Source organism: Bombus pyrosoma, linkage group LG4, assembly GCF_014825855.1.
Source record: "Bombus pyrosoma isolate SC7728 linkage group LG4, ASM1482585v1, whole genome shotgun sequence".
In the NCBI taxonomy this organism is placed as follows: Eukaryota; Metazoa; Arthropoda; class Insecta; order Hymenoptera; family Apidae; genus Bombus; species Bombus pyrosoma.
In genome coordinates this window covers 7,147,371-7,171,355 of record NC_057773.1, presented here as the reverse complement: position 1 = coordinate 7,171,355, position 23,985 = coordinate 7,147,371, and the positions used below count along the sequence as shown (strand labels likewise).

At 35.2% G+C, this 23,985-nt stretch overlaps 1 protein-coding gene across 9 annotated transcripts in view; it reads left to right on the top strand.

Moving 5' to 3' along the window:
* LOC122566813 (tensin-1-like) overlaps positions 1-23,985 on the top strand; it is a 279,316-nt gene that overhangs the window by 66,587 nt on the left and 188,744 nt on the right. For 2 of the 9 annotated variants that reach the window (XM_043724592.1, XM_043724590.1), the window contains exon 1: positions 13,396-13,567. The exons of the other annotated variants lie outside the window; for them this stretch is intronic. The gene's annotated coding sequence lies outside the window, so the exon portion shown is untranslated. Of the gene's footprint in view, positions 1-13,395; positions 13,568-23,985 lie in introns of those variants that run through there. 9 annotated transcript variants of the gene reach the window in all.

Here is a 23,985-nt window from a genome sequence, read left to right as displayed (position 1 = left end):
AATCTAGAATATTGAAAAATCTCACGGAACGTGAACTACAATTCTACAATCGAAAAGCTTCCTCTGCTCTGAGTCTAAACTTCCGTAGAAAGAAGGATAGATCGCAGAAACTTCAGTGGAAGCGTATCAAAACGACAACGGCATCCAAGTGTCAAACTTGTTCAGTCAAGCGAAAACGAGATCTATTACGATTTCATTCTTTCGCTGTGCACGCGTACCCACGGCCGAAGAACGCGTAGCCACGATTCAAGAAGAACGAAGTGGCTGGTTGCACCGAGGGGCGTATTTCGCACCCCTACTGTGCAGAAAGGGGATGATGGACGCGCGTGAACGAAACGGTGGAGTCGCATCGACAGCGGACCGCTGCCAGGAAAACAGTTTCGGAGGGAAGACGAACGGGGGTCGAAGGAGAAAAACCGGAAACCGGGACCACCCGTCATGGATTTTCTTTATGCCGAACGACGGGGGATTGCTTGTATGGAAGATGGAGAAGGTGGAGAAAGTCGAATACGGCGAGGGTGCCAAGATCGTTGTTTTACATCCCATGAAGAGGTTGTAACATTTCAAGTAAATATATATTTTTTGGTCGATGCTTTTTTAAGCGTCGGTTAAATCCTAAATTGGCTGTTGCTCGAAGAGTACCAATAACTAAGGTTTTATTATCGTAAAACCCGACTTTTTATGATGTAGCTTATTGTAGCATGGCATTAAACCATGTAAATATTTACATTGTAAATTGTTCACACGGTTGAAAATATAATATACTGTGCGCGTATGAAAAGTAAATTGACTTTAAACTAAATGTAAAATTAAATTCAATGCATTTCGTGCACACGTGTTTTCGTATATGTAATAATTTCTTAATAGAAATTTAATGCTATTTTGAATCTTTTCAGAGAGAGTACGTCAATTATATTTTTTACACATCTCAGAATATGCATTTGGTGTACATATAATTGCGGAGAAAAACACGTTTCAAATTAGAACTATATCCACGTATATAATAAATATAATAAATAAATACAATAAGAACGATAAACAGGTGTAACGCGTACGTCAGAAAAGATAATTCCTCTACTACAAAGGCCACTATCACTCACATTCACAGGTACCAATTTTGAACTTTCTTTCGTTCGCCATTGTATCGTGTATCTGTTACGAATGTAAAAGTAGTGGCGAAAAGAAGCAAACGTGAGATAGAAATCCGCTTTTTGGCGAAACCTTATCTTTGCAGTCCCATAGGAACATCTGTGTTATCCTTTTGTAAAATATTAGGTCACATTCAGCGAACACCTGACAATCTGTGCTGCCGGTCGTTGAGATTTCAGGGATGCGTGCCAAGTGTTCGCTTTGTTCCGAAAGCTGGAGAAGTAGGAGTTAAAAGGAGCGAAAAGGGGAATCAAAAGGGAAGGAGGAGTAGGAATGAAAGGATGCGTCAGTGGTAATCGTACCTTTCTTTGTTTCCGTAGTTAAAAGCTATTACACCGCGATCGAATGCACTTAGAGCGTTTAGACTCTAGTATTTTCTGTTCTGCTCAGACTGCCTATCGGATACGCGCGCAAATTACGAACGAGTAAATCGATTGCGATCCTTTTCTCTGGAGTTGAGCGAGGAAAAGAGTGTGAATTTGTAGTACGATGCATCGAAGTATAAATCCATTGCAGTGGAACGATTAATTTTCTTTAACATTTAGCTGTTTCTTTTATCACCGTTGAAACGCGAATCTTGCGATATCGCGGATTCGATGCAAAAAATATCGAGAAATTCAAACGACAGGGAGGGAAGAGAACACCACGAACGCGGTGCAGTTGAAAAGAAAGATCTCGAAGGAAAGGGTAAAAGGAGGGAAAAACGGAGGGAAAGATAGGTCGTAGATTCCGGTACTTTTTGCCTTTTCCTGTGGTTAAAAGGTACTGTATCGTAGTCGAAAACGCCCACCTAAAGCACGTGCTAAGAGCCTTTTCTAACCCATTGCTGTACACTACACGCGCTACTGCAATCGCATGTTGCACCTTGGACTGGTTTAAAAGGTTTAAAGCATTATTGTTCGATACGTATGTCGTGTTGAACAATGATATCGAACCTTTCTATTCTTTCTCTAATAATATAAATGTGTCCGCTAGAGTAAGTACCGATAACAAATCAGCTCGTCATCGATAAGATTTTATTTCTCCTCCAAATAACGTCTCATTGATAGCTAGTTTTCTTTTTATTAAATTAATGGCATTTGATCGGCAATTCCCTTAATTATAAATACTCCAATCTTAAATCAATTCGTCGAATAAATGTGCATTTTAACATAAATTTTAACGACTAGGTTTATTAGTGATTTATTCGTAATTTAGCAAACTTAAGTATTTTCTTATTACGTAGAGCGGAATATCATGGAATATTAACTAAATATTTTTTGTGAACAGGAAAACGATTTTTATTTGGAACATATAAAAAGAATATAAAAAATAAACACGTAAATATTAAAAATATTTAAATAGACATTTATTAGAAACTTTAAACATTAATGTTCTTCTAAATAGTTCGGTAATAATATTAGATTGCACATATATTAGCACGAACAACTATCTGTAACATTGTAGACAATTTTACTGTCTGCTAGACTGTCCTTTCATTTTTCCATTGGTGGACAAACGAGTCGGATAGAGCTTTATTCTTCCACATTTATAGTCTTATCTGAGCTATAGAGTCTTCGTAAAGTACAGTTATCGTGACTCGAATTGTGAAGCTAGATCTGATATTCGCAAAGTTGTGGAACAAATGGGGGAGCTAGCTGACTGTGCCATCGCATCGGCAGCAGTCAAGTTTGCCCATTCGAATTTCGACGTCAGCGGTCAATGATGCAGCGATCCTGTCCTCGTAAAATCGTCGATCCGTGAGATAGACACGCGAAGACGAAGACGGACAACATTTCCGTGCAACTAATTTCCGTGAGAGAAATGGGGAGAAAACGAGCGACATTGATCGCTCGAGAAAGTTCGAAATGTCAGCCGGTACTTTATGTCAGTGGCCAGATTATCGATCGTTCACTGCTTTGACGAAAAGTATTCTGCTTTGTTAATTTATTTCCGTTATTGTTGCTTCGTTTTTATTATGCGATAAGAATCGTGTAAGATAAAGGAAAAATAAAATCAAAGTAATGGAAAAAGAAAGAGGAGAGACGAATTACAGTTGGGAGATTATTATGATTCCTATACTTTTAATTTAGTAATTAATTTAAAAATTTCAGTTGAGGAAGAAATGGAAATGTAAAAATGATATAGTGTTCTTTGAACAAAATTTCGTTTCAGGATAGATTTTTCCTGTACTTTTAATGAGAATCGCATATGATGGATTTTGTTATAATTGTGTAATACGAATAAATATACATTTCATGGTTTTCAGCGATATAAAAATAGAATTCTTGCAATTTTCTAATCGTTAAATGTTAATGTACCTACTATCTAATTTGTACATGGTATTTTGATCGTATCACATTTGAATTTCGAGAACATACCAGTGACTCAACCTACTGTGAAACTGGTGATCCATAAAACACTAGGGGAAAATAACGCTCAGTCATGGTTCGAGCGATATTATAGGCCATCACTTAATATATTTGAGTAATATATTAATACTCTAAAGGAGATGTACGAGTAAAAAATTTTTAATGCTAATTTTAATATTTATTTCCATACTGAAAGTTTCATATAAATCTAGCTTCGAAGCAGCGTATTTTCCTTCATCTTATAGTAATTAATAGCTGGTTTAATTAATATAATTTAATAAGTATCTAATAAAGTTATAGTAGAAGCCTTAATAAAAATGAAGAATTCAGAACTATGAAATATACCTCTGTATAGAAATATTAATAACGAAAAGAAATCATCTGATTTGAATTATTACAATAATTTAATCTGTTTCAAATTATTACACTACAAACTTATCCAATTGCCATAGCTTTTTGAATTTTCAAATATAATATATACTCGTATTAAATATCTCTTAATTTTTATAATTCCAGATTTCTTTCAAATTTTACCAATATAATCACGATAGTCGAGTCTCATAACAGTGCCAATGAAATTTCAAAATATTTCACATAATATACATCGTATATACACCGTAAAAAGTATCTACAACAGTACTTTCACAAGTCTGTAGATATATATGTTCCTTTTTCTTATATAATTTATCCTTATATATTCCTTATATAATTTATCGATTCGTCTGCTTCCATTGGTCACAGCTGATACAGATAACAGAATTCAGTGGTCAATATCAATATTGACTTCATCTAGTTCCTCGTAAAATTACAAACTATTGGCATACGATCGATTTCGGGGGCTCATTCCCGCCAGTAAAATGGGAGAATAGCAGCTCTTTAATCTCCGTCTTGATGCATCACAAAGATATTTACAGACCAATTTCGGCTCTCTTTCGCTTGTTTTTCTGACAATTTCGGGCATGACATTGCGTGGATAATCAAGAAAAAATAATGTATAGGATAGGAAATAAATTTCGTATATGCATTCGATATAATTCACACATTTTATTTATCAATAAACCGTAAAGCGGATTAAACGACATAATGGATGCTAGACGATTTTCCATTTTTCATAAAAGTAGGATAAAAGCATGTCCATATAGTACTGTAAAATGCTGTGTAAAATGAGAGTTCGTAATTATATAAACTTTTGATATACATTTTATTTTTGAATTATTTGTATTTCTAATAGCATCGTACCGAATTAAGTACACAAATGAGGTGTTTTGCAATTTTAATGAAACGATTAAATGCCTAGGTAAAAATAAAATTTATAACTTTGCTTATTGTCGTACGTAATCATATAATACGGTTTATTTTATCGACTGCTCGCGACTGGCTGAGCATCGATAATTGAACGACGCAGTTTCATAAATATATGCGAGCAATTAATATTCACGTCATGTGTTTTAAATGCTCATCCGAATGTAAATCACGTTATTATAATAGAAATATTATTGATGTTTTACGTTGCATCGAAATGATTGATGTAGCGTAAACGATAGATTTCTTTCATACCGCGCTGTAATATATTCGCTTGATCCATATTTATGATTATTCACGATATTTTGAACGTTGACAAGCCTGTGAATAAAATGCTACACGTATTTGTAACGCCCTAAGATGAAAGTACATGTTGGATGAAATCGCGAAATGTTCCGTGAAAGAAGCTACGTTTGCACGGTAAATCTTTTTGTTAAGGATAGTACATCGATCAGTTGTGGAATATGTTTGGTGGAATCGAGTATAACCGAACAAGATTTGATTAAGTTAAGTACAATTCATTCTAAGTAAACGTTTTGTTCGCTTGAAACCAATACCATCGATTTGATTTTAGAATCGAGCATTAGAACAAAGGATGTTCTTTTAATTTGCTTTCGCGTTTCTTGAATTTTTGAAAAAAAAAAGGTATTTAGATGATGCGACGTTTATAATGCAATTAATTTTTGAAATGGTAGTGCCTTATTATGCATCCTGCTACGTTACAAGATTCTTATCAAAGATTAAAACAACGCATTGTATCGCATTGTCAGTAGGAGAACTGCTTCTGTGGAGGGAAGATACGTCAAATTTCTGATTAAATTTTGAATTTAACTTAATTGCGAGATAAAGTCTTTATCTCAAATCGATTTAACGTAGAAAGAATCATTGGATCGAAATATATTGTTGAAAAAAAATCTTGGAAATACTTCTTGGTAATGCTATCACATTAATAACATATTCACATTATTCACAAGATTTTAATTTCAAGCGCATATTCAACTAACATTATTTTATTAATTATACAGTTATTTCTTTGGTAATTTAATAGCAGCGCTAGTATTAAATCAAATGTCAGTTTGAAAAGTAGCTGGAAATTAATATTGTAATACAAAAATGGATCTTGAGATGTATGCAGATATGTGAAGCACTTAACAGACGTTAATTAAAGCGATGGTACAGAATACAAAATAATTATAACGTTAACATATTAGTCAAAGATATAAAAAATATATTCGAATTGATTGGTTCGTTCTATTGGTCAAGTTTTTAGGATAGTTACATATAACTGCGAATTAAAAGGTAAATGACGTAACGGTTGAAATTGATTCTACTGATTTCTCCGTCGCGCAACTGTTGCTCGACTTTGCATTTCATAAGAAAAAAAGCAGAAGAAATGAGATGGAAAAAAGAGGTTTTTGAAAAGAAACGAAGCAATAGTTATTGTATGAAAAATCGAAGATGAAACGGGTCACGTTCCGCAATGAGAGAGGCTTTCTTTCTTCCGGTTTCCAGTGGATGCTGAAGCTGCGCGTTTTAACGAGCACAGAAATGTTCCACTTTTCCTCCCCTCCACTCGCCGTTTTCTTCCATCCTTCTTTGTTTTTCCCTTTCGCTCGTTTCCGTTTCTTCCATCGATTTGTGGAATTTCCCGGAATATTACACCGGGGTTTCGTTTTCCGAGTTTTTCTTCTCCCTAAAGAGAGATTCTTTTCATTTCTGTCGTCCCTTTCTTATGGTTCCTTGTTCACCTTCATTTGCCTACCACTCTGGAAGATCCTTGAATTGCCCGGCCGATTAATCGATTAAAGATAGACTAATGAATTCAAATTTCGTTGAACGATTCCAAAGAAGGAAATCGGATGAAGCGAATCTCTCCATCTTAATATCATTTCGTCAATTTGTAAAGTTTCATTATAAGAATTTATCGATAACGGAAAATAATAAATCCCTTTGTTTAAATTATATCTGATTTTGAAGAGGCAAATTTCTCTCATATTAAATGATAGAATTAGGAAAAAGAATATAATTGTAGAAAAATATAGTGGTAAAAATGAAAGTACGTCTAAATGTAAACACGAGCAGTTTACCTTTGGACTTTTTATATTAAACTTTGTCTGCTATAACATTATTTAGAGAACCTAGAAAAACCGTAATTTCTAGAAAAACTTAACAATTTATAACAGAGAAATATGTTCTACATATGTGGTATTTCGAAGTAAAATATTAACAACGAATAACGATGATATATATTTGGTGAAAATACGATAGACCATAAATCACGTCTAATAATTTAATACATGCTGTGTGTAAGCATACATAAAGTAGAAATTATACGTCACACTTTAATTCTTAATGTAACCATATATGTATGCGTGTATGTAAATTTCATATTATAATATTTAATGTCGCCATACGAATAAGTGTCATATTATTACATTTCACGCAAGCATTACATTATGTATACATACAATTGCCAGCATACAAGCAGAGGTATTTTCATAATTCCTGTGAAATATTTATTTATTATTTATTCCGGAATTAACATTATTATGCTGCAGAATGGAATATTCGCAAAAATCTAATGGATATTTAAAGAATATATAACGTTTCAAGCAAAGTTATGTCTGAAATAACATAAACAAAAAGTAGTTATAACATGGAGTGGCATAAAATTTATATCTCTCTTTCTACAAATATGTGTTTTAAAACTTTCTAGATTATATATTTAATTTAATTTTAAAAACTTTTATTATCGCAATTACTGAAAATGTCCACTTATTTCAAGTTAATACTAATTCCTGTTATCGATGTAATATTCATTCTCCTGATATATAATAATTTATATAATAATATATAATAATAATATAACACGCAATAATATTTCATATTATTGAGATAAAAAGCATATTCATCTTGCTCACATTTATCATATGTTATTTTAATTCTAATTAAACGTATACGTATAATGTATGCAAAGAAGGATACACTATACGTATAATACTAATACTATTATAATACTACTTTAATACTATTTCTAGAGCAGATAGTGTTTCTACTATTAGTATATACAATTTTAATCTCTGAAATTTAGATTGGAAGAACGTACACGCACTTACGTGGTAGCTATACGTACGTATTGCACAGACGCAACTCTAGACAGGTACAAATCCCATCGAATTGTATTCCGATAATTGCCGACGCAGAGATAGCTCTAGACGTAGGAAGGCATGCTTCTTCAGCTACTAAATCATGCAAATACTAATAATGGCACGAACGAGGCGTCGGATAATTGAAATGTAAACATCTAGCTTGCTCTTGAGGAGGAGTTTGATGGTAGGCTCAGTCAGACCTCAGCCTGCACAAACCTTAGACGCAACGCGGGGATAAAGGGAAAGAGCGAGGGAGGAACGAGCCAAGGGAAACGAGAAAGACCGAACACTGAATCGCAGAATTGAGACTTCACCAGCATTGTGACGTAATATCTGAGTACCCTTTCGTGCAGCTGAACGCGACTTTCTCTAATATTATGCAAAATACGCGACATGTAGCTACGTATGATTAAGCGCAATGTGCCACGTAATAAAATTAGAATATACTATCGTTAAATCGTCAATTCGAATAGAGAATACAGGTTTGGGAACTTGTATGTGAAACACTGTGAGAATGGAAAAAAGTTCTGTCAAATATTAATAATTTTTTATCGCTTACTCTGCTTAGTTCGAAGAACAAGTGGTTAAGCGGATGCATATTCATAGTGATAAACATAGTAAATTTTAAAGTATATGTATAAGTATATGTATATTTATACAAGTTAATATTTATAAGTTTGTTAATTTGAATTCATGCAAACGGGTATACGTTTATTTGAAGTTTATTCAGATAAGGGCGCTTAAGTTTCTAACAGCTTCGCGTCTTCATTTCAATATAATGGGAGCATTGTTCCACTTCTGTTTCTTATTGCAGGAATATTGAATTTGTTACAAATTGTCGAGGATATGCATATGTTAAATAGCACGTACCTATTACATAAATAATTATTGTATGAATAATGCGATTTATATATGTCCTGTTATTTAGTTGCAGGTGTCAAAGTTAGTAATTTTTAATATGATTGTATTTAATCAGAAATATCCTGTTTTGATTAATTTTATCCGAGAACGAAGCAACAACATAAACCGAAACTCGATTTCGTTCTCCATTTCCGGGAAACTTGGCAAATGGATATTTTCATCCTTTCCTTTTTTTCTCATCTTTAGTCCGGGTATTTGCTGCTCGCAACAGTAAACTAGGAACTATTTTTTGAATGAGAGCAACAACAGCGGTAGTAAATGGGATTCTTGAAACAAAGGCGTTAGATATTAAAGCAGAGGTAAAAAAGAATTTTAATCATCTTATGACATGCTCTTAACGTAATACAACAGAGAATTAAATTTCTACATTTTCCTTAAAACATTTTCATCACGCAGATTTTTATTATCATGTGTGCTACTCTTCAAAGTAACATTAAACGTAGAGAGAAGTATAATTTTATATCTTTTAATCTTATGTTTAAGACAAACATTTAAAAACTAAAGTGAACGTAATAAAAACTCAATATACAATATACTTTTATCTAAATTATAATAATAATACGTGGAATCTTCTTTTATCAATATTAGTATCAAAATTAAAATTAATATATTCAATTCTCGATGGCAGAGTTTTTTCTCTCGAACACATGTAAACATTTAAATGTAAAAAGTACACTACAAATTCGAACTATACGAATTCAAAAGATATTGCACGTAAACGTCGATAATTTAAACGCGATCTCGAGCTTCTTCTAAGATTGTTCCTTGTAGCGTCTTCATCTTTCATTATTGCTTCTCCCGTTTTCGCAGAAATCGGACTTCTTCTGTACAAGTAGGGATTATTCATATTTGCGTTCTCCCTTTACAAAGTCAATGCATTCAGATGAGTATATTCTTAGTCGCTCCATTTCACCGTTGAGTTTATTCATGTAATTGTTTCTAACTGAGTCATAAAGCACTTCTACTTAACTCAACCTTGACCCAAGGAATACGTGGAAAATTGAAGATACCTTGATTAAAATTCATAATTAGCTTGTTAGTTGCTCTAAATATTAAGATGATTAAATTCTTATTTTTTTTTTTTTTTTCATAATATTCGTTATCTAACTCGTTCGTGTGCTCGAAAAGTGACATTTAAAACCACGAACTTGGAAACTAATGTCTAGACAAAACTAACAATGTTTCATATTTCACTCGTTCATATGTCATTTCACATTTTCATATTCCCGTTTCGGTCTTTGCGGCCCGCTCGTTAATGGTACGCTCGTTACCGTTGAAACTTTATCTTCATTATCTACTTTATCCAAATATGCATATCCCGGCGAAACAAAAATTACTCGTGACCTGGTGCATAATTGACGCGGTGTCGATTAATTGGAAATGTTATCAATTCTTCCTGTTCGAAGCATCGACGAGCACGAATTGTTCGTCACGTCATAGAGTAGATTTGAGGATATCAGTTTATGCTCTCAATATATGTTCTCATTATGTTCTCATATTATTGATGTTTATTATCTAAAAAATTGTTGATTTTCTAAGTCTGTAAATTATTAAACATCCTGAATTAAAACTTTATTTATTCATAAAAATTATTTCAGCAGAGACATATAAGTATGTTTCTGCAGTGAAGTACCTAGACAATCTTCGTTATTTCAAAGAACAACATTTACAGGTCAGTGTTTCTTCTTCTCGTACAAGATAATTGTATCTACACGAAAAAGTCTTACGTGTTACGATTTTTCTAGAGGAAGCTGGATACCTACGATGGCATCCAAAATATTTGATCATTTATGATGTGAATGTAACAAGATAAAGCTACTATTCTTATATTGATAAAATCTAAAATATATTAAAGAATATATTATCAGATAGTATTGTATTTCCTTATTTGACCGAATGGAAGAAGCTATTTTTCCAGATCTTGTTAACACATAATTATAAACTATTTTTTTATAATTTTTATGTTTTCTATTCTATCGACGACTTACTATTTGTTATAAAGTCTTATAACTCTGAATCACTGTGAAAAGAAAATTTTGTTGTTGTTGAAATGCCATCGTTAGACGGGCAGTGGAACCGAAAACGCTGACTGATTCCCCTTATGAAAGTTTCGTACAATCCCGCGGCATAAATAATTCGCGCGGCGGCGGTCGCGATATCAAGCGACAGACAAAATTCAAGGGTCGCTTTATCGTTCATATTTGCCTCGTTCGGGTTCCTTCTGAGGAAACAAAGGCCTGTCTAATTAACACGCTTGAGACAGAAACCGTGGCCTTTCTCGTTTCGCGTGGCTGCTCTGAATGCAGAGCCGAACCACGCTGCTGCAAAAGGGTGCGGATAGTCGAAGAGATGGAAGTCTGTTGAAGGTAAAAGAAGCGGCCCGATAACTACTGTAACGACTCGGACAAACCTCGATAATTAGCGACTTCCCATGGAACCCCTAAAACACTGACACACTCGTTGTCTTCCTCCTTTGGCTCCTCGTTTCAGAAGGACTAGTTCAATGACTAGGCCAGTATTCAATCATCCGCGCCAATGCCCCCTTTTGTCGGAGTAATTGCAGCGAATTTTTCTTCAAAATAGCGAGACGTGCTGTTGTTTTAGCTGACTGAGAATTGACTGCGTACCTTTGCGATGGTTCGTTTACTTCTACAAAGCGAAATCTTTCATTTGGCACAATCGACTGGAAGTGTAGCAGCTCGCTGTTCTTGTAAAATATGGTAACGGCGTTTTGTAAAATAAGATGAACGCTTACCATGGAATATCTTGATCAACGTATTACACGTGTCAAATGTTAAAATTACGTTGAAGTGTTTTAAGTTGTGCGTGCGTGTTATGCTCAAGTTAACATTCGATATGCGAACGAATGTTAACGTGGAATAAATATGATGTTGATATAATTTCGATACATGCTGCAATTCCAATGGAACGTTATAAATTTTCATAATTGACACATCCTGATGGGTATTACTTTCACATGGCTGGTTGGAGAAAACGGAGAACGCGCATCGAATATACATCGGTCGTCGGTAACACACGAGAACCATTCTAATTAATCGAATTACGTCGAGACACAGTACCTGCGGAACGTAATTAGAATTTTATTATCAGGATCTTCGAGGTGCATAAATCACGTGTTGTTCGCGATCGGTGTTTCTGGAGGCCAGCATCGAATGTCGAGGTTGCGTAATTTGTGGCTAACGAAATGCCAAGCCGTCGAACGTTAGTAACAAGCTCACTCTGAAACGGAGATTAATTTCCTGATTAAGGCCGGCCGACTCCGTTCTGACGTCGTTCCTTCACCGTTTCCCTTTTCACGATCTTTATCAAGCTCGATTGCGAGCTGGAAATTCCTCCGAGCACACCAAACGATAAAAATGATAACGGATGACTTAATTAGCAACATCGTAACCAACTTGCAGCTTATTGAGAAGCGATTCATTACCGTATCTTTGGTGCAACCAACGTATCCGCCATCCTCCGAGTTTTATAAATCTCTTTATAATGCTAGAAATTTGCATTTGTTATTAACAGAGCGATAGGGCGTTTTTATGAGAATTTCTTTCATGTTTCTGATATACGATGGCTGCATTGCTTATTTTACTATGCGCATAATGAACAGATAGATATATATAGTCGAGGACAAAAGTTAGGTGGACTGGTAGTGGAATGGGAATAGGTATCAATGAAGTTTCGCCAAATATATATATATACGGCTTGTTTAGAACTTTGTATTCGTGTAAAGTTACGATTCGGTATATATATCGTACATAGTTAAAATTTATTATAATTATATGTAAGAGTTACGATAATACGCATAGTGAATTGGCGTTTTCACAGTTTCTTGATCTAAATCCTATCAAAGAAGTTCGAGGTAAATTAGATGAGGAACTTCAGAAATCCGTTAGAATTGCGAATCAGTATATCGCAAAATCGTTTATAGCATACAGTATGAACTAAAAAGTATGAACACGAAATCAATTTTATTGCACAAATATCGATGAAATTATTGTGGTTATAAAATGACATCTACATTGTTACTTGGAGTAAAATAATAATTCTCGAAGATCCTGAGAATTTCTTACTGATTTTTCATTAAACCTAAAGTGACATTCAAACCAAGTGCTCGCGGATGGTTCGAAGTACGAAGGACCAAACAATCATTTCATCCCTCGATCGCGAGTTAGTCAAGGGCAGTCATTGGAAAGCAAGGAACGTTCGTTGTAGAAGCGAAAACAGAGGCAGACGCGGTAGAAGCATCAACCGGTAGCGATTGCATTCCATAACCGATTATCGGGCAGCGTAGCCGCGAAATGCTGCTAATTACGCGTTTAACAAGAAAAAGAGAAAGAGAGTGGAAGTTCGAATCCAAGGAAGTTACAGGAGTGCGCATGATCACAGCCCCCTCCCGTTACCAGTTCGTCGGTGTGCGTTACGCTCGTGTATGATCCGTCACGCGACTGTGTAGGTTTCACGGGGTGGTTGGAGCTTGGAGCCCACGTGGAGCAACACGGTACTGTCAGTCGCGTCCAGCGAGTCATTCGTGTATCACCCGGGTACCAGCTCGCGATTGGGGTGCCTTTTCACCCGACCTGCCAAACTTTCTTTTTTCGCGAGTTTCTAGTGCGTCCCGGCGAGGTTCGTGCGTGATGCTAGTGTGAGTTGGCGTGCTACCTCAGGGTGAACGCAGACGAGGTAAGACATACTTGCTTCAAATTTTCCTAACGAACGTCAGACGCGTTCATTAAAAATGACGTGCTGTGCTTGTGACGAGGAAGACGGGTTTCAAGAATAGAGGGGTGAAATTATTATCGGCACGGCGAAGGGAACCATCGAAGGGGTGAAAACGTTCGTAGTACGTGTTTCCTAACTTCCGGTGTTCGCTACTCAGCGCTTAGGTTCTGCAGCGGTATATAGGATAGGAAATGTGCTGTCTGTGATGATTTTCATTATTTAGTAGGGTCGAAGGAAATTATCGTACGTGGGAAACCGTGATATCGAGGAAAGCTTTCTTCGGATAATTTGAATGGATAGATTTCGTTGACGATTTGAAAGTCATAAATGAAAAATTACAAATAGAAGAGTTTTCTCTTATATCGTACAATTTAGATGAATTGGTATTTTCTTTGACAATTCATGTTTGGCTTTACGTGTAACGGAGAATCATAGGTAGATAAGTCAGAATGGAAAATTACAAACAGGCGCGCGGTTGGGGTAAATAGAAATTTTCATTCAGCATGTTGAACTATAAATAGCAACAACGTGATTCCAAGAATGTAATACGTAAATGACGTAACAATTTTATGCAGTGTCTTTTAAAATTGTAACGTTAAATATTTTCTCTGTCACAGTGTAGCATCAAATATATCCGGTTGCACTCGTAACTTTTATATTATGTAAAGTTATATCGAGGCACTACATATGTACGTGCATATTCAAACCGTTTAATGGTATCTTAAAATCCTTATTATCGGCTTAAGAATTTACGAAGTCGAAATATTAAAACATTTCATCGGATCCTGTACAATTTAAATCCCTGAAATTTCCCGAATCCCTGAATTCCCTGTAAAATCCTTAATACAAAGTTTTCTCTTAAAGTTTATCATCGCCAAACATAGTCCAGGTACTTCATATTCGCACGGTACTTCGAATTAAAAAGAAATTACACATAAAAATCAAGGATATCTGTGGCGCGTGACCATGAACAACGAAGCCAATTAATCGGCTTCGATCAACGGAGTTTTTGAAAAATTCATGGTCGCAGACAGGAGGATGGGTTGAAAGAGGAAGCAGATAGAGGGGGGAGGGGTCAGGCGTAAAAAGTATTTTACACACGGCGAGCATTTACGCGGACCATAAATTACCGACTTTTCTACTCGGAACGTCAATGGCTCTTTTTTTCCCGTCGTTAATTTCTCTGTCGCATTAATGAGAGGTTGGGCCGAGAATTAATTAGTTTGAGTAACCCAATTAAAAATAAAAGTATCGCGTTGCCGAGCAGGCCGGGACAACACGGCGAATCGTTTGGTCGGTCGTTTAACCGCGACGATGTTGCCTGTCTTTCGCAAACCGGTGACGTCACGTCTCGTAAAAATGCATCGCCCTTGGTAAACGGGGAATCTCTGCTAATGATTTCACGATGAAAAAGCCTCTTGCGTCGATACGGTCCCTGTAAAACGGGCGGCGCGAGAGGCCCAATAAAAATTCATTACTTTCGCTGGACGACCAGTTCGAATTGACGATCTTCTCTCTCTCTCTCTCTCTCTCTATCTCTATCTCTCTCTCTCTATCTCATTGAAAAGCGTTCGCGTGCGCGCATTTTGTAAATAACCACGTAATACCGCGTATGGTAAAAATTCATTGCTTTTAGTAAATTGGGTATGGGGGATCAAACGAGCGCTTTGCCAGATCGCGGGGGCCAATTGATACGAGTACGAGTTTCACCTGGCTATCGATGCACACGCTTCATCGCAAATTTCAAACGAAAAGATAATTGTCGGCACGGCCTATCAATATGATAAAAGGTAAAAGTGACGACTGGACCGATCGACCGTTCAATCGCTTTATTTCAGACCCAAATTCGTGCATCGTATAATGAATTGAATTTAACGAATTGTTTCATGAAACGGATTTTCACGATAGGATATCGTATAAATTCTTCGATATTCAGATAATCACTTGATATCGCGGAAGATCATATATAGGATTAAAGGTAGGAATATTAAATTGCAATGATATTTATGCTTTCCTGTTTCTTCATTCGAGAAACGTTGCCTTTCTGCTTTCGCATTTATCTTTTAACGATTAATGGCGATACGCTGTTATCAGAATAGCAGGGAAATTTTATAATCTCTCGTGTAATTCCGCGTCAGTTAAATAAATTCATTCGTCTAGGACTTTATAGAAATTTCTTTCAGAAGAAATTATAGTAAGAGCGTCTTGAATGACTGTTGTGACCAATATATATGTTTATGTATTTATGAGAAATCTAATAGACAAAAATCTACAGAATGCACATAAAATGCAAAATATGTAACATATATAAAGTAAAATATTCGCAAAAATATTTAATGGACGAAAGGGATCTCCGTTTAGATTCTATTTCTGTAGTCGAGTTCATAGATATTGAAATTTGCAGAAACATCGTTAATCCATTTCTATAATACCTATGATTATATAATACCGTGATTTTGGAACTTTCGAAAAATCATTCTCGCCTGTTTCGCAGTCGTACAATAAAGTTTGAAAATAGTTTGATTTTGCTCCTTTCTAACTTTCAATAAATTTCTATCTAATTGGAAACATCGTCGCAAAACATGTTTTGAAACGAAAGCCTGTTGCAACATATTGGAAAATGTATTTTTATCAAAGAGAGTGAAACTGTAAAGAAGTATAAATTCCTAGGTTTTAGTAAAAAATGAACACACGTTGTTAAAGATGTGAATAAAATTGATGGATTTCATTTTATTTTCACCAATCAATGAGTGCGATTGAAGAATCGTAAGTGGTATTCCATTGTGTTCAATGCCGATGCGATGCATACAGCACGTTTTGCTAACGTTCCAATTTTATTGGACTACTATTGAATTAAATTTTTCATCGTGGAATATATCGCAGCCACATACATACATGTTTGATCGAACAAAAACAAATCGTACAGATAGTAGTTTTAAATTGTAGTAATTTTTATTAAAAATAACAAAGGGTGTAGCATTGAACGCTAATTTTTATCCTGTATGCGTGTAGTTATAATACAGATGAAATTAAAAAATGTTATTTAAAGTGGAAATAAAATACAAAGTAGCAATCTGTGATTTATTTCGTACGTGATTTTACGAAATCTTTGTTTGATTTAATATTTCTGAATCTATGATGCAATGAAAATTATCCAATATCACAAATAAATCCCAGAAATTTGGAGAAATTTTATCTTAATTGTAATTAATGCGAGACTGATTTAATGGAATCAATGTTAAGACTCAAGACATTCTCTTAGGATCGCTATAAGACGAAGCAAGCCACGACGTGGCGCATCCCTTGAGTAATTATATAAAGTAAGACGAAGAGAGGGATCGTTTCTTTTTGTAGAATCTATAACTACACATTTCGAAAATGAAATAGACGTGAAATATATTTCATTGCAAAAATATTTCAAATTATTTCATTGAATTTGTTTCATATCACTTGATTTTCATTCGTCATTTTCGTAAAATTCTATAAATCATTATTAAATTCTACTTTATATTCTAAAACTATTGCCAGGAGGATTGCAAAAAGAGGACAGTTTCATTGCACATAGTTAAGCTTAAAGATGAAGAAATTACAAGGGTTGCCAGAAACCTGTAAACGCAAGATAAGTTTCTAATAAATACACATGTATGTATATGAAAGTTGCTAGTTTCAAAATTATACTCTTCTTCGTTTACAATGTTGCAGATAGTTTTATACATGACAATATGCACGATGAAATAAAGAAATTGATCCTCTACTTGCAAAGGTGAGATACGTAAATTCAATTGTTGCTACAAATTTTGTTTTTGATAAAGCTGTTACTTTCCTTTTACTGTGTGTACCCATCCGTCTATCTTTGTTAGAATGTGCTTTCTATAGCCTCGCGTTCCATATTCATTCAGATACAGGAATATTAAAAGTTCCCAGTTTCCAGCCACGCGTATTTGATCGACCATGGAAATTGTGTCAAGCAGTTCCTTTGAAATTTCATGTAACACAAGACGCCAATATACTCGTCATCCGTCACCTATTTTCACGGAGATTATACGATGAAAAAGAAGACTGCGTGTTTGAAGGGGCTGCCGGGTTTTCATTGAAAAACGTTCCCGGTTGTCAGAAATTTGATGTCAATTATGCAGGTTTCAAGTTTCACTTACAGAAGAGTTTGCGAAGAGAGTTTTCGTCCTAAAGAAACTTCTAGTTCGTGCCTTGGAATATTGCGTCGTAATAACTTCCCATTTTAAGCCTGTGGCTGCCTCGTTAATTCGGAAATCTGGGTCTATCATTAGCATATACATATTTCTGTGTAGCTCGAGTGATTTCCAAAGGCGTTAACTGAGTTTCAAAAACAGGGTTACGCAGTTAGCGTTTTAATTGAATGTTTCAATTAAGATTTACGCTGAAGGGACAAATTGCATCGTTACTTGCTAAGATTATCAGCACGCAGCTAATTTTGTTGAATAACTTACGAAGATTTAATATGTCGGTGACAACTGAAGTTGGTCAAATGACTTTTAATAAAGTTACTTTCTACTTTGAAATGATATACTGAATGTAGATATGTATTTTTATGTACGTTATAAATATCCAGGCATTTTGATCGATTCTTGTTATCGGTACGCGTATTCTATTGAAACATGTACATTAATAATAAATTGATAATTAAAAGCAATATTTTTCATTTAATCGTGCGAATAACACGTTGATTATAAGTTTACTGATCCCCATCGTGACAGCTTTTTTATTTATTCCACAGCTTAGAACTTGGACAACTTACAGGCAAAGATCATTTTAATTTGCATAAATCTGTACGAATCCGTCAGCTATATGCATTGTTATAATTGCCTAATACATAATAACGAAGAATAAAATTATTACAAGTTATTTTATCTGCGATTTAATAATTATATTACATATCATGCGAAAAACGAGGAAATTTTACCGGTGTGGCAATAATGCTGTATACTTATCATATTTATTTTATACTCTCATGCTCTACTAGTACGTATATACATACTATATACATTTACTTTAAAATTGCAAATATTTACATATTATATTTAACCGCATTTATAATTATGAATATAATCTAAGTCAAATAAAAATCATTGCAAGAAGAACACCGTTTCATCGTAAAATGATGCGTACTATACATACATGTAGCTATGACAGACTCTTCAACATATTGTGATAACAAACAAATCAAATCGTTCTTTCATATGCGATAAGCTGAATAAACCAGAGAATAGGATCTTGTCAATAGATCCCCGAAAACTAACCGAGCTCTGACATGTCGGTGTACACCACACATCTGACTTTCGAAATTCGCTATGCGGCCAATGACGGGAGAAAAGTTCCAAGGCCGCTGTTCAAAACGTACGATTCTGTTCCGGGCGTATTCCTCGAATTCGTACATTTGGTTTCAACATTTCAACTTCAGGCCATCGTTTTCCAATCGAATTCTCGGTGCTCTCTATCGAGCGGCCGTTACGAATTTACGTGACGGAAATATCGTCCGATATTACACCGCGATGTCATAAAGCTTCTCTCTCTCTCTTTCTATATATATATATATACACACGTCAGTGGAAAAGTCGCGTCATTTCCGGCGGCAGACGAACCCGATCTCGCACGATATTCTTCTCATAGATCGTAAAACTCGCACGCTTAGAAAGATCGGACACGCCATTCGATGATCAAGCGATGCAATTAATGCACCTTCTCCTGTACCGTAGTTCTCGGCCTGCCCTTTACACGTTCCTTTTTAAGCCGGAAAGAGCGATTGGCGGAGGCCCTTTCAGTTTTATCGAAATTCAAAGTCCCGTTTCTCGAACGATCGCAAACCTTAAGGTTTTTCCATCTTTGATGTTCGTATCGGCGAATTACTCGTATAATACGATTCATTCGTCCGAGCGCTCTCGTTAAGAACCGTTTTCCCGAAGCTTTTTCCGTTTCGTTAGAAGTATAATTTATATTTCACAAACGGGCGTTATAGGGTTCAAGAAGTGTCGAAAAAACGTAGTTGGGTTTTAACTAAGAGATTTTCGATTGTTGAATTGGTAAACAAGAGGAGGTGAATTATGTACAAGTCTTATGATTGTGCATATTTTTCGGTTACTGTGAATGCCGTTTTAACGAATATAGAAACATACCTTAAATGTGATTTCTCCTTCTTCATTTATAACGCGAAACGATATATATATATATATATATCATTTACGTATGTATATTTATTAACGTATCATTAGAAAATAATTCTTATAATTCTACTGTATTTTTCGAATCATATTATCGAAAGTAATCTTGGATAGAATGAAAGTGAGTAGAAAAACCAGGCGTCTGTACTCAGAAGAACCAATGACAATTTTGATAAAGTAGGCTTGATTGGAAATATAGTGAATTCTAAAACTGCTCAAAATAAGAAACATGACTGGTCGTATGGTTCGCCTGCGGTCTTCATACGCACTCTAATGTTATTCTAACAAGCGTAGCAAACGTATGAAACGTACGCAAGTATGCAATACAACGAATTGTGACGAGAAACCGCAATCTCATGATAGATAATCGTAGAAATAATATTTTCGTAGGTCATGGTCTCGTAACGACGAAAAGACGAAAAATTCTATTCCGTGGTTGCAGGACGCACCGAGATGAATAGCCGGAATGAAATGGTTTCAGGATTCGTCAGATAATAAAGCACGATTGTTCCGGGATAGTCGTCGACTTAATTGATCGATCACCCGAAAGGAAATCGCCCTTCCACGGGTCGACTCGTGGCCCTGAATAATTTAACGAAAACCTTTAGTGGTCGCTGAATTTTCCTGAAGGGAGAAACGAGGCCGTCCAGGAATGTGATTCGGTCGGCAGGACCTTCGAAGGAGATTGAACGAGCACGCTGCATAACGTAAATTGATGTCCTGACAGAATTCTGCGGGCTCTTGCATATTCGGCAAAATTGGCGCAGCTATTACGTACGATTAAACTGCCGCGTTAATTGCGATTTTTCTCTCGCTAAAATTTGATTAAGAAGCCTCCGCTTTTATGGACTCCGCGAACAGTTTCGCTGGAAATTTACGACTTTCGATTAAATTATTCAGACCTGTCTACGTATTCATTTTGGATTCTAGTACATTGTTTAGATTTGGTACATGGTTGAAGTAAATGGAAAATAAAATTACAAAATTCGTAGAAGTAGTTCAACTTGTTTCTTATCGCGTAGTTTTATAGTTTGTTATTATATTCTGAACATACGCATCTGTTCACTTTGGATATCGTTCAAGGTTTTGACGTCTATTGTTTAAAGACAGATGATGAAATCTACGAAAGAAAATATATTTCCAGTCTTTCTATTTCCAATATATCTGAGTAATGCAAGTCTGCCTTACATTAGGAGTAATAAAGCTTCATGCATAACAAATAAATAAGCAAAATATATAATATTGATAAAATAGTTAGATTTTGTTGGTTTTGATAATATAATAAAAATAGACATTTCTTAGTTTGTTTCGATACTTTGTGATATTCAATGAAGAAACGATTAAAATAATTTTCGAAATTATCTCTCTTTTCTCATATTTTTATGACGTCTAACAAAAAGGTAAACCTCATATTATAAACAATGATAGTAAAATTCGTTACTGGTAGAATAAAATATTAAAATTTGATCTTCTCGGTGAAGGTATTTTTGCAATATTCTTTGTTTCTTTTTCCTCCTTATCCCTCAAGTATTCAGCAGATTGCAGATTATTATGCAAATTCATACTTTTATAAACTTCATTAAAGAAATGGAATGTAAGTAGAAACTTATTTCATCCGCTAAATATTATAATAAATAGCTACTACGCTTCGTATATTTTGCGTACTTTTACATATTACAAGCACTTTAAATTGCCTATAACTGCATAAAAATCCGCAGTTTAATTATCAGCCCCAGTTACTATGCTTTCGAGGAGTATCTTTCAAATACTTGAAATTAAAATAATAGTAGAAACACTTTTGAATCAAGAGACTAGCTACTATTTTTTGAAGCTGATGGCAGATTCATATCGAACAAAGCGAAAGGAACTTACAATTGAAATGGATCTTGCATTAGACGACGTTTGTCATGTTTGTGTAAAAAATACGTTTTCACGCAGAATGACGCAAATGTAACGGCGTTTTTTTGTCCGCGTTTTCGGAATTCGCGTAATATTTTGCTCATTTTTCGTGCAGCAGCTCTTTGTACACCTGCCGAGCCTTCCATTCGAGCGGGTTACACTGATTGGTTTCGTAACCATTGGCCTATGAAACAAGTAGATTGCAGCGGAGAAGGAATGAAAAATAAAAGGAACAAAATGAGGAAGAAACAAGATCGTTTTTCGGAAACGGCAAATGACAAGATACCGAAGCAGCCGCTGTACTTAAATGAATTAATGACAGACGTCTATTTACGAATAAAACAGATGCGAGTTTCTAGCATGTCTGCACCGTTTCAAGCGTGTTATCCGCGAAAAAGGATATTTACGAGCTGGAAATAGGAACAGAAAATAGAAAAATAGTAGACATTAAAAGATTCTTGCCTTTATATGTAGATATTTGAAAGAATTATCAGGACTTAATTATCATCTTATTTATTACGTTTATTTGAAAAATTATCTCTTTTCTATTTTGTAGTAACGTACAATGAAAATGTTTCGCCATGAGATTAACATTTATACAGTGTGTAACGCGTAAATGCCACCACGATTTTTCAGACGCTTCCGATAATTTGACAAGCAAATGTTTTGAATAAAAATTAATCAGCTTTCGCTTGGATACAAATTCTGATATAAGAAATTTCCAAAAAATTATTCTCTCGATAAGAAGTCAACATCACCTGCACTGTTACCACTGTATTTTTAACTTCATACTGTCGTAGCTGATATTAAGACGAGTTCAACAACCTACTATACTATGACCTTGAAATGGCCCTGAATCATAAACGCTTAATAAAGGGAAACATTATCATTAAGAATTATTTTACTCTGCATCAAATTACACATCTTAGAATATCAAGCTTCAATTAAAAAAAAAAAAATGTTAATCACATGTATATTACACAAGGAGCAGAAACAGTGTACAGAAATACTACCACCTTCTTTTTCACCGTTAAAATACGGATGTATTATCATATCATAGAATGATGCACATAGGATGCATATAATCATTGAAGTTTGAAGCGAACACTTCAAGTTCAGTCTTGCGAGGAAGTTCGGTATCGATGAAATGATAAAAGAAGGTAGACACCGTGCTGCTGCCAGCAGCTTTCGGCACTAACTATAAACAAACGTTTGTAGTGTGTATGGGAAATGAAGCGTGCGTGGAAATGAGGGAACGAGGAGGCTCCCGAGTCCCGAGAGCGATTCTGCTTTTGATAGGCTGCCTGCGCATGACGTTTCGATAAACAGCCACCGTTTATATACTTTCCTTCTCTTGTTCGTTCTCTTCCGTTCGTCACGGCTTACCGGATCATGCAAAACATCGCGTGTAACTTGTCACGGATTATCCTGCATGTTTTTTTCGGTTTCCCTTTTGTTTTCTTTGTCCATCGCACGCTATTGTACCGAAATGTCTGCAAAATACAAAATATTGCAATACAGAGTAAAAGTAAATAAAATTTTTGTATATGTCATTATCGTCGTCTGGCGTAATGATTTGGTGATTATTAACGCGATTGTATTTATACGAGGCGCACGTTTACGGTATGACAGTAACGAACCAGTTGTTTCAAAGTGTGAACATTTCACTGCATTATATCACCGTAATAGATGTACATTTTGTATTTTTTTTTTTTTTTTTGTATTTAGAATTTTATTCATAAATTTTGTTTCGAGTAAAAATTTTCCACTATTAATTATGACTAAATTTTGAAATGAGAAATTTCTGAATGTTTCGTCAGCATCCGCATCAGTATTATATTTTATTTCCCTGTTTTATTTTTCAATTAATTCGGATTGAGAATTACCAAAAATGGAAATCACTCGCAGTCCCATCTTTTCTCCCATAAAAACATTCAGAAGCATAAACCGTGGCGCGAATTTTCATTTTATCGATGAGAAAATTTTTTATCAAGCCAATACGCTTCAATGAATTCATCGAACCCATAAAATCGTTGCCTCGTTACGATCCTGACGCATTTCGCTTCCCTTTGGCCATTATATTATCCAACAAGTTAATTGTCATGCCAGTTCAAATATTCATTATGAACCAGTTAACGCGTCGCTTCTCCATCGAGTCAATTTCGCGCAAACATTTTCCAATTTGCCGAAACAATCGCCGAGCTTTTCGCAACGGTGCGGAAATACGCATCGAACTTTTTACTGAGAAACAATTACTGGCCCGAATGTTCGTTGTTTGCATAAATG